At 38.1% G+C, this 13642-nt stretch overlaps 1 protein-coding gene across 3 annotated transcripts in view; it reads right to left on the bottom strand.

The window, feature by feature from the left end:
- The window catches only part of RNF128 (ring finger protein 128), a 116660-nt gene that overhangs the window by 49492 nt on the left and 53526 nt on the right, over positions 1–13642 (bottom strand). The gene's annotated exons all lie outside the window — the stretch shown is intronic.

Raw genomic sequence — 13642 nt, 5'->3', positions numbered from 1 at the left:
ATTGAAATTACTATACTGCCAGAGCAGAACTACTAATGTTGGCAAAACCCCTCTCCAAATGGAGCTTGATTATACCTAAGTTTCTCATTTACATTTAGGAGCTAGAACAGATGCCATTTTAATCCCAAACTCAATTTAGAATACAATTATTTTTGTTCAATAGGAGACTACTATTTTGGCCACTTATGAAGAGGGTTAGAGGTCATAAAAGAGAAGTCTTAAAGTAGTAGGAACAGTTTGAGTGTCCATATAACTTTAAATTTGTGCTGATAATAAGGAAAGTAATAAGATAGGCTATTTCAAAGTCACAAAAAAATTGTAGTAGGAATGTTATTTAAATAACGAGAGGTCCAGTGTACAAAATTTGTGTACTGGGGATGGGGGTCCTCTTAGCCCAGCCTGCACCCTCTCCAATCCCTTGGGGATGTCTGACAGGGATCAGTCCTAAACCGGCAGTAAGACATATCTATCACAATCCTGGACCACTGTCTCCTAATCGCTCACCTGCCTGCCAGCCTGGTCGCCCCTAACTGCCTCCCCGCTGCTAGTCAGGTTGCCCCCAACTGCCCCCTCCCAGCCAGCCTGGTCACGCCCAACTGCCCCCGCTGCTGGCCTGGTCATCCCTCATGGCCCCCTTGCTAGTCTGGTCACCCCACGCAGCCTGCTTGTTCAGTCATTTGATCATCCCTCACTACCTCCCCCCTACTGGCCTGGTCGCCACTCTCGCCCTCCTGCCAGTCTGGTCACCCCACACAGCCTGCTTGTTGTCATTTGGTTGTCCCTCACTAACCCCCCTACTGGCCTGGTTGCCCCACACAGCCTGCTTGCTAAAGTTTTCTATTGTCATAGTTTTTGTTTGAGGGTTAGCAAGATTTCTAGGAATCAAAATCAACATTTGCTGTTGCTATTTATTAATATTTTCTGAAATTCAACATTTGTTGTTGCTATTTATTAATATTTTCTGGAGGAATGCAATAGACCCTGAAAATATGAGCTCCCTAGAGGAAAAATACCACATCATTGTTTATCCTGGGCTACTTACTCCCTGCTCACTCAGCTTCTTCTTAGTTTATTGTTGAAACTTTCCATTGTGTTCTTTATTGTGGTTATGCCATCCTTTATTTCCTCTTGATTTTTACACATGTTGAATTTGTCTTCCAACCTTTTCAGTGTCCTTATGACCATTGTCTGAATTCTTTCACTGACAATTGCTTACCCCCATTTTATTTATTTCTTTTTCTGGTGATTCCTCTTTTTCTTTTGAATGTCTCCCCATTTTTTCTGTTCCTTTGTGATTGTTTCTACATATTAGATCAAACTGCTATGACACCCAGATTTTCTGAGTTTGTCTTATATAGTAGATGTTTTGTGGGACCCAGTAGTGCAATCTCTCAGGTCTTCTGGACTGGGTAATTTATGGATGCCCCCTACTTGAGTTATTTGGGTTCTCTTGGTGTAGTTGGATTTTGAGTATTATGGTCCCATTTGTGGATGGAGTCTCCTCTCATGGTGTCTGGTTATGTGGCTCGCTCTCTCCCATGTTGACCAAACAGCACAAAATACAACTCAACAACACATGACACAAAGGGAACAAAAGAGGAATGTACTCACGACACCAATAACCCCAATATAAGTGACCACCAGAGAAAAGAGAATTAGCGGAGATAAAAGAGAGCAAAAATGATATCAAGGAAAGAAAAAATGGTAAGAGAGAAAAGAAAAAGAAGAAAAAGGAAGATTATATATATATATATATATATATATATATATATATATATATATATATATATATGGAAAGAACACACCACAGAACAAACAGATAAACTAAAAAATGAAAACAACAAACATCCAGAAAAGAGGGTGGGGGCAGAATCTGTAGAGGCTGAGTGTATATACAGAAAGTAAGGTTAAGGAATTAAATGAATATGGGGAGGACCTCAGAGGAGGTAGAAAGAGGATGAGTGGATAAGAAGAAAAGAAAGAGAAGGAAAAAAATAAGATGAAATAAAATAACATTAAAAAACAAAATGAAAAAAATAAAGAACAAACAAAGAAAAGAAAGGGGAAAAATTTTTAAATAAAAGATAAAAAATAAAAATAGAAAAGTGAAGTGTCATTCATTTCAGTCAAGTTTTAATGCCCCATATGATCTGGTTTAAATTCCTTCTTCTGAACTGTCTGCCACTTCTCAGTTTCCTATTATGTAGTCAGCACCCTGTTGAAGTTCCAAGCAATCCATGACTCCTCTGTTTGTGTCTATCTCCATTACCTTGACTGCCAGTAGGCCAGACCAATCTGCCCACTTAACTTGTCTGCCCACTGTCAATCTTAATCTCTCAAGCAGCTGTTTATGATAGGACTACAGTTGGGAGGTTGCTGTAATTGCTTTCTGGCCTCTCTTCAATCCAGTCCCTGAAGGCTCTTAGGAGCTATTCATATTTTTGTGACCTTTGTTCCACTCAGGGTACAGTCTGGGTGTGGCTGTATTGGTTGTCTGGAGACTGCTGGGAGGGGCTAACTCTGCAGAAGAAAATGGCTGCTTAGGTCCAAAGTGTCAGGAATGTCCCATTGCCAGACTCCTGGTCACCTCTCCCTAACCTGCTCTTCTCCACAGTCTCTCCCTAGACTCCACAAGTCCTCACCTTCACCTGCACCTCAGCCACAGATGACTGTTTGTATTTGAAAGGTCCTATGAATGGGGTTTAGCAAATAAAAGCAAAGACCCAAAAGAGGGGAAACAACTGTGTCACTTTGAATTTCTTTCCCCCTGGAACCATGCAGCTTGGCTATTTCCTTCAGGCTGCCCCTCTGGGCTCAGCCTCTCAAGGCTGTGGACTTAGATCTAGAATTCCCTGCCACCAGCAATCTTGTGGACTTCCTTTCCACACTCAATTGTTATTCCTTTCCTCAGGGGACTTGGACTTGGTGCTGTGCAGCTTCCTACTGACCCCCTGGGCTTGGAGGTCTCAAAACTCTTTCCAGCCCAGATCCCCAATCCTATAATACTATTCTTCAGGCATAATCTGCCTTTCCTGGCTGTGAATTGTCTCACCAGCTGTGTCGACTTCACCAATTCTGGGTGAATGATATTCAATTTAGATGCCCTTCTATCTGCTCTGGGATAAGGTTTGGGACATGTCTGCCTATTCAGCCACCATTTTACAGTTGACTTTTAAACAACAGGGAAGGGGGAATAAGAGTTCTGAACCCATACAGTAGAAAATTAATATATAAATTTTGCCTCTCCCCAAACTTAAACATACTTGTCCCTTGGTATCTGCTGGGTATTGATTTTAGGACATCCCTTATATAAAATGGGTATGCTCAAGTCCCTTATGTAAAATAACATAGAACAATGCATATAGTCAACCCTCACCCTTTACAGACTCCTAATACAGATCTAAAATATTGTTTTCTATTATGGTTGAGGTGCAACCCAGGGATGTGGAGAGTCAACTGTATATTTATTTACTTATTTATTTATTTAATTTTTTAAAAAATATATTTTATTGATTTTGTACAGAGAGAAGGGGAGAGAGATACAGAGTTAGAAACATCGATGAGAGAGAGTCATCGATCAGCTGCCTCTTGCACACCTCCCACTGGGGATGTGCCCGCAACCAAGGTACATGCCCTTGACCGGAATCGAACCCGGGACCCTTCAGTCCCCAAGCCGACGCTCTATCCATTGAGCCAAACCGGTCCCGGCTATTTATTTAATTTTTAAAAATTGTTTAAAATATTACATGTCTTCTTTTTCCCCCATTGACCTCCCCCTGACCAGTCCCACCACTCAACACATGCCTTTACCCCCCCTACTGTCTGTTTCCATTGGTTATATTCATATGCATGCATAAAAGTCCTTTGGTTGATCTATTACCGCCCCCCATCCCTCACCTTCCCTCATAGGTTGGACAGTCGGTTCAATGCGTCTATGTCTCTGGTTCATTTCTGTTCATCAGTTTATGTTGTTTCTGATGTTCCATAAATGAGTGAGATCATGTGACATTTATCTTTCTCTGACTGGCTTATTTCACTTAGCATAATGCTCTCTAGTTCCATCCATGCTGTTGCAAATGGTAATAATTCCTTCTTTTTTACAGCAGCATAGTATTCCATTGTGTAGATTTACCACAGTTTCCTAACCCACTCATCTGCTGATGGGCACTTAGGCTGTTTCCAAATCTTAGCTATTATAAATTGTGCTGCTATGAACATAGGGGTGCATATATCCTTTCTGATTTGTGTTTCTGTTTTCTTGGGATATATTATTATTCCTAAAAGTGGGATTACTGGGTCAAATGGAAATTTCATTTATAATTTCTTTAGGAAACTCCATACTGTTTTCCACAGTGGTACATCAGTCTGCATTCCCACCAGCAGTACAAGAGGGTTCCTTTTCCTCCACATCCTCACCAGCACTTGTCATTTGTTGATTATAGCCATTCTGACAGGTGTGAGATGGTTCCTGATTTTTGTTTTAATTGTATATTTATTGAAAAAAAAATCCATGTATAAGTGGAGGACCTTCGCAGTCCAAATCTATGTTCCTTCAAGGGTCAACTGTAATAAACTATATTTCATGGGCCTATCATTTTTAAAATAATTCTTTATTGTTGAAAGAATTATATATGTCCCCTTTTCCCCCACATTGACTCCCTCCAGCCCACTCCCATTGTATGTGTCCATGAGTTATGCATACAAGGCCTTTGGTTGATTACCTCCCACCTACCCACCCTTACACACCTTCCCTCTGAGATTTCATGCTCTGTTCCATGCTTCCATTCATCAGTTTATTGTGTTCATTAGATTCCACATAGAGTGAGATCATGTGATGCTTGTCTTTCTTTGACTGACTTATTTCACTTAGCATGATACTCTCCAGGTCGCTCCATGCTGTCTCAAAGAGTAAGAGATTCTTCTTTTTACTGCTGCATAATATTCCATGGTATAGTGTGCCACAGCATTTTTATCCACTCATCTACTGATGGGCACATGGGCTGTTTCCAGATCTTACCTATTGTAATATATATACATTTTTATTGATTTTTACACAGAGAGGAATTGAGAGGATAGAGAGAAACGTCGATGAGAGAGATACATTGACCAGCTGCCTCTTGCACACCCCCACTGGGGATGTGCCCGCAACCAAGGTACGTGCCCTTGACTGGAATCGAACCCAGGACCTTTCAGTCTGCAGGCTGACGCTCTATCCACTGAGCCAAACCGGTTTCGGCCAGATCTTACCTATTGTAAATTGTGCTGCTATGAACAGAGAGGTGCATACATTCATTCTGATAGGTGCTTCAGGTTTCTTAGAATATATTCCTAGAAGTGGGATCACTGGGTCAAATGGCAGCTCCATATTTATTTTTTTCAAGAAATTCCATAATGGTTGCACCAGTCTGCATTCCCATAAACAGTGTACTATGGTTCCCTTTTCTCCACATCTTCACCAGCACTTGTCATTTGTTGATGGTAGCCATTCTGACAGGTGTGAGATGGTACCAAAAACCATTTTGATTTGCATATCTTGGATGATTCATGATTTTGAGCATCTTAATAGGGATTACATTGAATCTGTAGATTGTAGTATGGACATTTTAATGATGTTGATTCTACCCATCCATGAATACAGTAAATTATTCCACTTGTTTAGATCTTCTATGTCTTTTTTCAAAGTTCTGTAGTTTTCTGAGTACAGGTCTTTTGCATCCTTGGTTAATTTTATTCCTAAGTATCTTAATTTTTTTGTTGCAATGGTAAATGAGATTATTTATTTAGTTTCTCTTTCTGATAATTCATTATTGGTGTATAAGAAAGCCATTGATTTTTGGTGTTGATTTTGTATCCTGCTACAATACCAAATTAATTTATTAAATGAAATCTAGTAGATTTTATGAGGTCTTTAGGGTTTTCTATGTACAATATCATGCCATCTGTTAATAATGACAGTTTTACTTCCTCCCTTTCAATTTGAATACTTTTTATTTCTTCTTCTTGTCCAATTGCTATGGCTAGAACTTCCAGTACTATCCTATAAAATAAGAGAGGAATATGCTAATTATCCATTAAGCCTTGAGGTGTAACAACCAACCATGTAAGGACCAGATCATGGATATACAGGAGGGTGGGGCAGCGAACTACAAGCAGGCAGCGAAAAGCTACAGGAGGGGACAGGGTAGCAAGCTATGAGGGGAGGAGGGGGAGAGGGGCAGGAGGAACTACAGAAGGGTGGGGCAGGAGGTGGAGAGCTACAGGAGGGCAGCGGAGAGCTACTGGCATATGAATTTGTGTGCAGGGCTACTAGTGTTGAATAAGAGTGGTGAAAGCAGACATTTCTGTCTTGTTCCTGTTTTTAGGGGAAATGCTTTTAGTTTTTGCCATGAGCCTATCACTATTAACAATAACCACAACAGGAACACTAATTGGTTGTTGTTTAGAATTAAAGACAATTTCCTATAGTAATGTTGCTAAATAGTGTTTTGGTTCCTAAATGAGCCCACAGATTAGTGCATGTGAAATGCTTTGAAGGCTAAAAACTGCAAAATATATGGAAATTATTATTTAACTGATATTTTTAACAAAGCTTTTCAGGAAATAATATCACTGAAATACCTAAAACAAACAAAAGCATTTAAAATTTATATGAAATATTGGCACATAAAATACATATTTAATCAGGAGGATCACATTATTTATGTTTGTTTTTTTCAGAGAGGAAGGGAGAGAGATAGCTTGAAACATCGATGAGAGAGAAACATCGACCAGCTGCCTTCTGCACACACCCTACCAGGGATGTGCACGCAACCAATGTACATGCCCTTGACTGGAATCGAACCTGGGACCTTTCAGTCCATAGACCGACACTCTACCACTGAGCCACACTGGTTTTGGCTATTTATAAGTTTTTGTGGAGATTGTGAGAGTGAGTTATGGACACATTCAAGGTCCTTAGAATGAGAGTACTAATTTGTTATAATGCTTAATTTCATTTTAAAATAAGTTGAATAACATAAAAAGAAGTTCAAATACTTTGAAAAGGAAGATGGGGCTCCAAGAAGATGTGTGTGTGTGTGTGTGTGTGTGTGTGTGTGTGTGTGTGTGTATTTGTTTGTATATGCAAAATTATATAAAGTAGAATTAATGCTATTAAAGGAAGAGAAGGGGGATAGAAAAGTAGGTCATGAAATGTGTCCCATGAAGAAAAGTAGAGTACAGAAGCTACCCTTGAATTAGACAATTCATTGTGCAAACCACCAACTGGTGGAGTTCTTTATAGCATAATATCATTTCAAGGGAAATGCTAATTTGCAAAACAAGTACACTTGAAATCTATACAATTTTATTAACCAATGTTACCCCTATAATTGAATAAAACTTTAAAAAGTATCTCAATTTTAATGTATCCAATGCAATTTTGATTGAGCTTATATGTTCTGCATATCATTAATATAAATAAAGTATAAAATAAGAACACCATGATTCCTTTCTTCCCTTATTCTAAAAATTCATCCTTTCTTATAGAATAACAAAAACTGTTGTCATCAGATGAACCCAGTGTGTCATGGGTTCAACTGCCAATATATTGGTTACTTCATTGTAAAATGTTAAACTTTGCACTAATCTTAAAAGTATTGAAAATAGATATTGAAGGGGGCTAGTGAGAAGAAAACTAATGTAAAAGAAAAATAAATACTAAGAAAGGTGAGGTGTGTGTGTGTGTATGTGAGTATGTGTGTAAGGGGGAAAGAAAAAATATATAAATAGTGATACAAAGAGAAAAGAAATATTACATATTAAAATAGAAAAAGTCAGTTCTTCAGTGTTTGAGGTTCATTTCACATATTAAGAAACTAGTGTTAACAAGAAAGAGCCACCCTAACAATTATATGTGTTAGATATATTCAAAAGGCCAAACCAATTTAAAAAATTTTTCATAGTAGTCTGTAAATCATTTCTATAATCAAATACTAGAGGCCTGACACAAAATCATGTGAGGGTACGATCCCTAGGCCTGGCCTGCAATAAGGGCCATCTTCCCTGGCTGCTGGCAGCCAGCCCTGCCCCCCGCTGCCACCCACCCCCAGTTCCCCGTTCACCATTGGGCAATTGGAGCCCGATGGTGGGAGGGTATAGGAGGGAGGGAGAGGGACCAAGATGTGGTCAGTGCGCCATTAGGGTCAATTTGCATATTACCTTTTTATTATATAGGATGTTTTGTTGCTATAGTCACATTATTAATGCTTTCTTTAAGATTTATTAACACTATAGGAGTATTTTTTAAAATAACTGTGTTTTTTTAATTACAAGTATAAATGTTATTCATTATAAAAAGTTCAGAAAATAAAAAAAATAAATAATCAGGGAAAAACAATCATCCATAATTCTGCCAACCAGAAATAATCAAGGGTAACACTTTGGTGTATTTTCTTTTTAAAAGTTAAGACTTTTTAGTTGCAAGCAGCATTTAACTAAGCTACTTTAACATGTTATCTGAAATTATTGTGATTAATATCTTGAGAAAAACATATACATATCAACAAGTGAGTTCTAGTACCATTGTCTTTCAAAAAAATAAAAATAAATAGGGTAGATAGGGTTTTGAAAATCACTGATGTATATCTAACTTGAGCATTCAAGCATTAAAACCAAGTAAATCACAACTAGGTTGTGAATCTAAACAGCCTCCATCAAGTTAGGAATGAATCACAAAATTTTCTTTTTGAAAGAAATCAATATTGTAATAAGCCTATGGATAAATTAAAGCAGTAATTAACTCTATACCACTATAATAGAAAGGCATATATAGAGCCAATAAAGAAAAAGACAGAACAGGAAATGAATTAAGAACAAAGAGCCTTTGTGCTCTGCTTTGCCCAAAGGGCTTCAAAGTGGGTGTTAACAGCAAAATGTGGCAACTCTGAACTTGCTTAGTAAGCACATCAAAAGTGCACGTACTCTATGGTTAGAAAGAATTCCCTGTAGTATGTAGCTGAGAATTGCGATAGTTAACTTCAGTGCAGTTAAGGAAACTTTCTGTGGGCGACTAGGCTCCAACCACATGCTGCAAGACATCATTCCCTCAGGAGGCAAAGTTGAGAATTGTGCTGCTTTAAAAATTCTTCATCTTGGTGTGTGTGGTAGTCTTCTGGGATTCTGATACTATTCTATTTCATTTTTTTAAATGAATCTTTATTGTTCAGATTATTACAATTTTTCCTCTTTTTTCCCCTCCTTAGCTCCCCTCCACCTGGTTCCCACCTCACCCTCTGCCCTTACCCTCCAAAATGTCCTCACCATAGGTGTACGATTTTAGTTAAGTCTCTTCCCGCACCCCCCACTCCCCTTTCACACCGAGAATTATATCAGTCCACTCCCCTTCTATGCCCTGATTCTATTATATTCATCAGTTAATACTGTTCATCAGATTTTTTATTTCCTTGGTTTTAGATTAATTTGTTCATAGATATGTATTTGTTGTTCATAATTTTTATCTTTACTTTTTTCTTCTTCCTCCTCTTCTTTTTTTTAATTTAATATATTATTTTATTAAATTATTATTTTTGTACATATACCCCCTCCCGTACCTGCCCTCCATCCCCAGAGTTTTGTGTCCATTGGTTGTACTTATATGCATGTATACAAGTCCTTCGGTTGATCTCTTTTCTCCCCCAGATCTCCCCAACCTCCCCGCTGTAATTTGACAGTCTGCTTGTTGCTTTACTGTCTCTATATCTATCTTTTGGTTCTTCAGTTTATAATGTTCTTTATCATCCATAAATAATTGAGGTCATGTGGTGTTTCTCTTTCATTGACTGGCTTGTTTCACTCAGCATGATGTTCTCCAATTCCATCCAGGTTGCTGCAAACGATGAGAATTTTTTCTTTTTTATGGCAGCATAATATTCCATTGTGTAAATGTACCATAGTTTTTTAATCCAATCATCTGCTGATGGGCATTTAGGCTGTTTCCAAAGCCTAGCTATTGTAAATTGTGCTGCTATGAACATAGGGGTGCATATATCCTTTCTGATTGATGTTTCTTTCTTCCTCTTCTTAAAGAATACCTTTCAGCATTTCATATAATACTGGTTTGGTGGTGATGAACTCCTTTAGCTTTTTCTTATCTGTAAAGCTCTTTATCTGCCCTTCAATTCTTTGCTGGGTAGAGAAATCTTGGTTGTATGTTCTTGCTATTCATCCCTTTGAATATTTCTTGCAATTCCTGTCTGGCCTACATATTTTCTGTTGAGAAATCAGCTGACAATCATATGGGTGCTCCCTTGTAGGTAACTGTTTTTCTCTTGCTGCTTTTAATATACTCTGTCTTTTGCTCTTGGCATTTAAATTATGATGTGTCTTGGTGTGGTCCTCTTTGGATTCCTTTTGTTTGGGGTTCTGTGTGCTTCCTGGACTTGTAAGTCTATTTCTTTCACCAGGTGGGGGAAGTTTTTGGTCACTATTTCTTCAAATAGGTTTTCAATAAGTTGCTGTCTCTCTTCTTCTGGTATCCCCATAATTCTGATGTTGGTAGTTGTCCCAGAGGCTCCTTACACCATCTTAATATTTTTGGATTCTTTTTTCTTTTTGCTTTTCCAATTGAGTGTTTTTTGCTTCTTTGTATTTCAAATCTTTGACTTGATTCTTGCTATCCTCTTGTCTGCCTTTAGGTCTCTGTATAATATATTTTTATATTAGTCAGTGTATGCTTAATTTCTAGTTGATCCTTTTTCATATCCTCGAGGGCCTTGATAAATTTATCGGCTTTTTCTAGGAAATTTTTGAAAAACCTTATAACTGTGGTTTTGAATTCTATATCCAGTTGCTTTCCTCCATTTCCATCATTTGTGACCTGCCACTTTGTCTCCTCATTTTAGCTGCTTCCCTGATTTTATGAAGTGGCTTTGTGTGCTAGGTGTTCTATAGGGCCCAGTGTCTCAGCCTGAGGTAGACACTCTTGGTGTGTCTTTATGGGCTGTGTGTGCTATCTTGTAGTTAAGCCTAGATTGTTTTTAGTATCACTGAAGTTGACCTCCAGGCCAATTGGCTTTGAGGACCAGCTGTGCCTATGCTGGGAGAACTTCTGTGCTCAACTTGGATGGGGTAGAGTCTCAGGGCTGTGTAGAAAGACTTGGTTTCCCGTCAGTCCTACCCTAAGAGGCCCCTGTGTCTTGGTGTCCCATGGAAATGGCTGCATGCACCTCTGAGAGAAGGCTGCCCTTGAGTTTCTCCCGCTGCCAGACCAGTTTTTCCCTGAATGAGTCTGGGTACCCAAAGTCTCACCTGGAACTGGAGTTCAGTGCAGTCAGGAGGTTTTGTTTCCCTCCTGAAAGAGCCGCACGCTTGCTGCCCGCCCTCTCCATGTGCCACCTCTCCACACCTCTGCCTTCCTGAGCTCCCCTGAGTCTCAGTGTGCTTTTTCCTGACATTCCAGTTTCACCCTGTATGAGACTGGGTTCCCCGAATCGCTACCAGAACTGGAGTTCAGTGCAGAGGGGAGCCTTGGTCTCCCTTCCGTTTGAGTAAGCCAGCCACGTATTCAGCCACCCGCCCTTTCTACACTTTTGGTTCTCTGCACCTCTGTCCTCCACAGCTCCTCTGAGTATCAGTGTTCTCCCTTTCTCTTTCCTTCTAGTTGTAGAATTTCCACTCAACCAGCTTTCCAATGGTTCTGGACGATGTCTGCTCTGTCTTCCAATTGCAGTTTTGAAATTGTTGTGCGAGGCAGCAGTATAGGTGTTTACCTATGCCACCATCTTGGTTTCTCCCTGTTCTATTTCTTGCTTGAGATGCTGGCTACACAAGTGTGTTCACTTTGTGAAAATTCACTGAGCTACGCACTAATGATTTCTTTACTTTGCTGGTATGTATTTATGCTTCAAATAAGTTTACATATACAAAAAAGTATTCATGGCTAAGCAATACCAGTGGTACCCTATCAAGTACCCTTTGGGGAAAACCCCAACAATAGTTTACAGTTCAGTGACCATCATGAAAAAGAAAAGCCATTTTAGTCAATGAGGTGCTACTTAACCAAGCAAAAGAGAAACTGGGTGCAAACCTCATTTGTAAACTGAAGGAATTTCATAGGAGAAAATGAACTACAGTACAGTGTTAATCAAAACTTTCAAAAGACTGAGGCCACAATAGGCAATGCATGTGAATTAGACCACATCAAATTTATGGCTAGTAAATATGTTTTTATGTAAAACTCTGTGGTGCATGTTTTTGTTTTAAATGTTCTAATTCACACCACTACCTGTCAACATTCCTGTGCTCCCTGTTACTTTTTGGAAGAGATATTCAACCCGTCCCTACTCAAAGACTACCACTTTCAACTTATAAGAGAACCCTCTTTCTATTTTTAATTACATGGAGAAATGGTTACAATAACAAGCAGGATATAAAACTGTATTTATAGTATATAATTCTTTAAATAATATGTTTGCAGAACAAAAGAAGAAAATGACAACAAAAACACTTCTAAATGCTAAAATGGTTAATCTATGCATTTTAAATTATACCTATTTTCTTAATACTACATTAATACTCATGAAATAAATAACCGTTAAGATAAAAGTAGGACACATAACTATACCTAGATATGGAAAAAGACACAGGAAGGAATATTAATGGTATTACCTCTGTGGAATTATGCATAGTTTTTATTTTTAAACTTGTTTTGTATTTTCTCAGTTTACTACAAGAAGCATGATTAATTTTATAATAGAAAATAACTTAGAAAATGTCTTTGGTACTTTCCTATATTTCCTCCATGAGCCTGGGAACAGAGATTAAATATAGTATCCTATACAGTATAACAGATATTTTACAGGGACTGGGTGGGGGAATAAAAGATTTTTTATATGCTTAGAAAAACAATTTGCTCACCAAACTATGTATTTATTTAAGGTTTTTATGTAATAGAATTCCATATTCTTCAACATGTTCAATGGAAGCATTTTAATTGGATACATAAATTGAATGCTGATGTAAATCAAAAATTTAAAAATTCCAAAATAAAATGGGAAAAGTTCAATATAAAAACTCATTGCCATCATTTCTTTGTTACCCAGGTCATTTGCCATTTGAAACGCAAAAACTGGCCCATGACAGTGATCGCCATAAAAATTAGGAAAAGAGCATTCTTGAGATATTTGTATATTCTTATTTCTCCTACTTTACATTAATTATTTTGGATATTCAGGCAAGAAGCACAGTACCTAGCATACAATACGCACTTGATAAATGCTTAATGAATTTAATTTCAATCTCTTCCATTAGATACTTTTCTAATGAATCTTATGACCCTCTGGCATTCTTGGGTATTGAAGTTAACTCCACCCACATTACTAGAGCACTTACAATACAAATATTTCTGTGGGAAATATAAAAATAAAATATTAAAATGATTATGATCTAGTAGAATATGATATTGACATATATAAACAAAATGCAGAAATTACTATAAGAGATGGAGTACTAAGGGAGAAAAGAAAATAGATTATTTTGGTTTTGATGTGGGCTGTGGTGGGAAGAGGAAAAGAAGGAATTGAGAAATACTTGAAAGATAAGGAGGCATTTGTGTTGGATTTTGAAGAATAAGTTTTGACCAGCGGAGCTGGGAAGAAAAGAACAT

Source organism: Pipistrellus kuhlii, unplaced genomic scaffold (genome assembly GCF_014108245.1).
Source record: "Pipistrellus kuhlii isolate mPipKuh1 unplaced genomic scaffold, mPipKuh1.p scaffold_m20_p_33, whole genome shotgun sequence".
NCBI lineage: Eukaryota > Metazoa > Chordata > Mammalia > Chiroptera > Vespertilionidae > Pipistrellus > Pipistrellus kuhlii.
The sequence above is the reverse complement of the archived record's forward strand: the minus strand, read 5'-3'. Positions and strand labels throughout refer to the sequence as shown.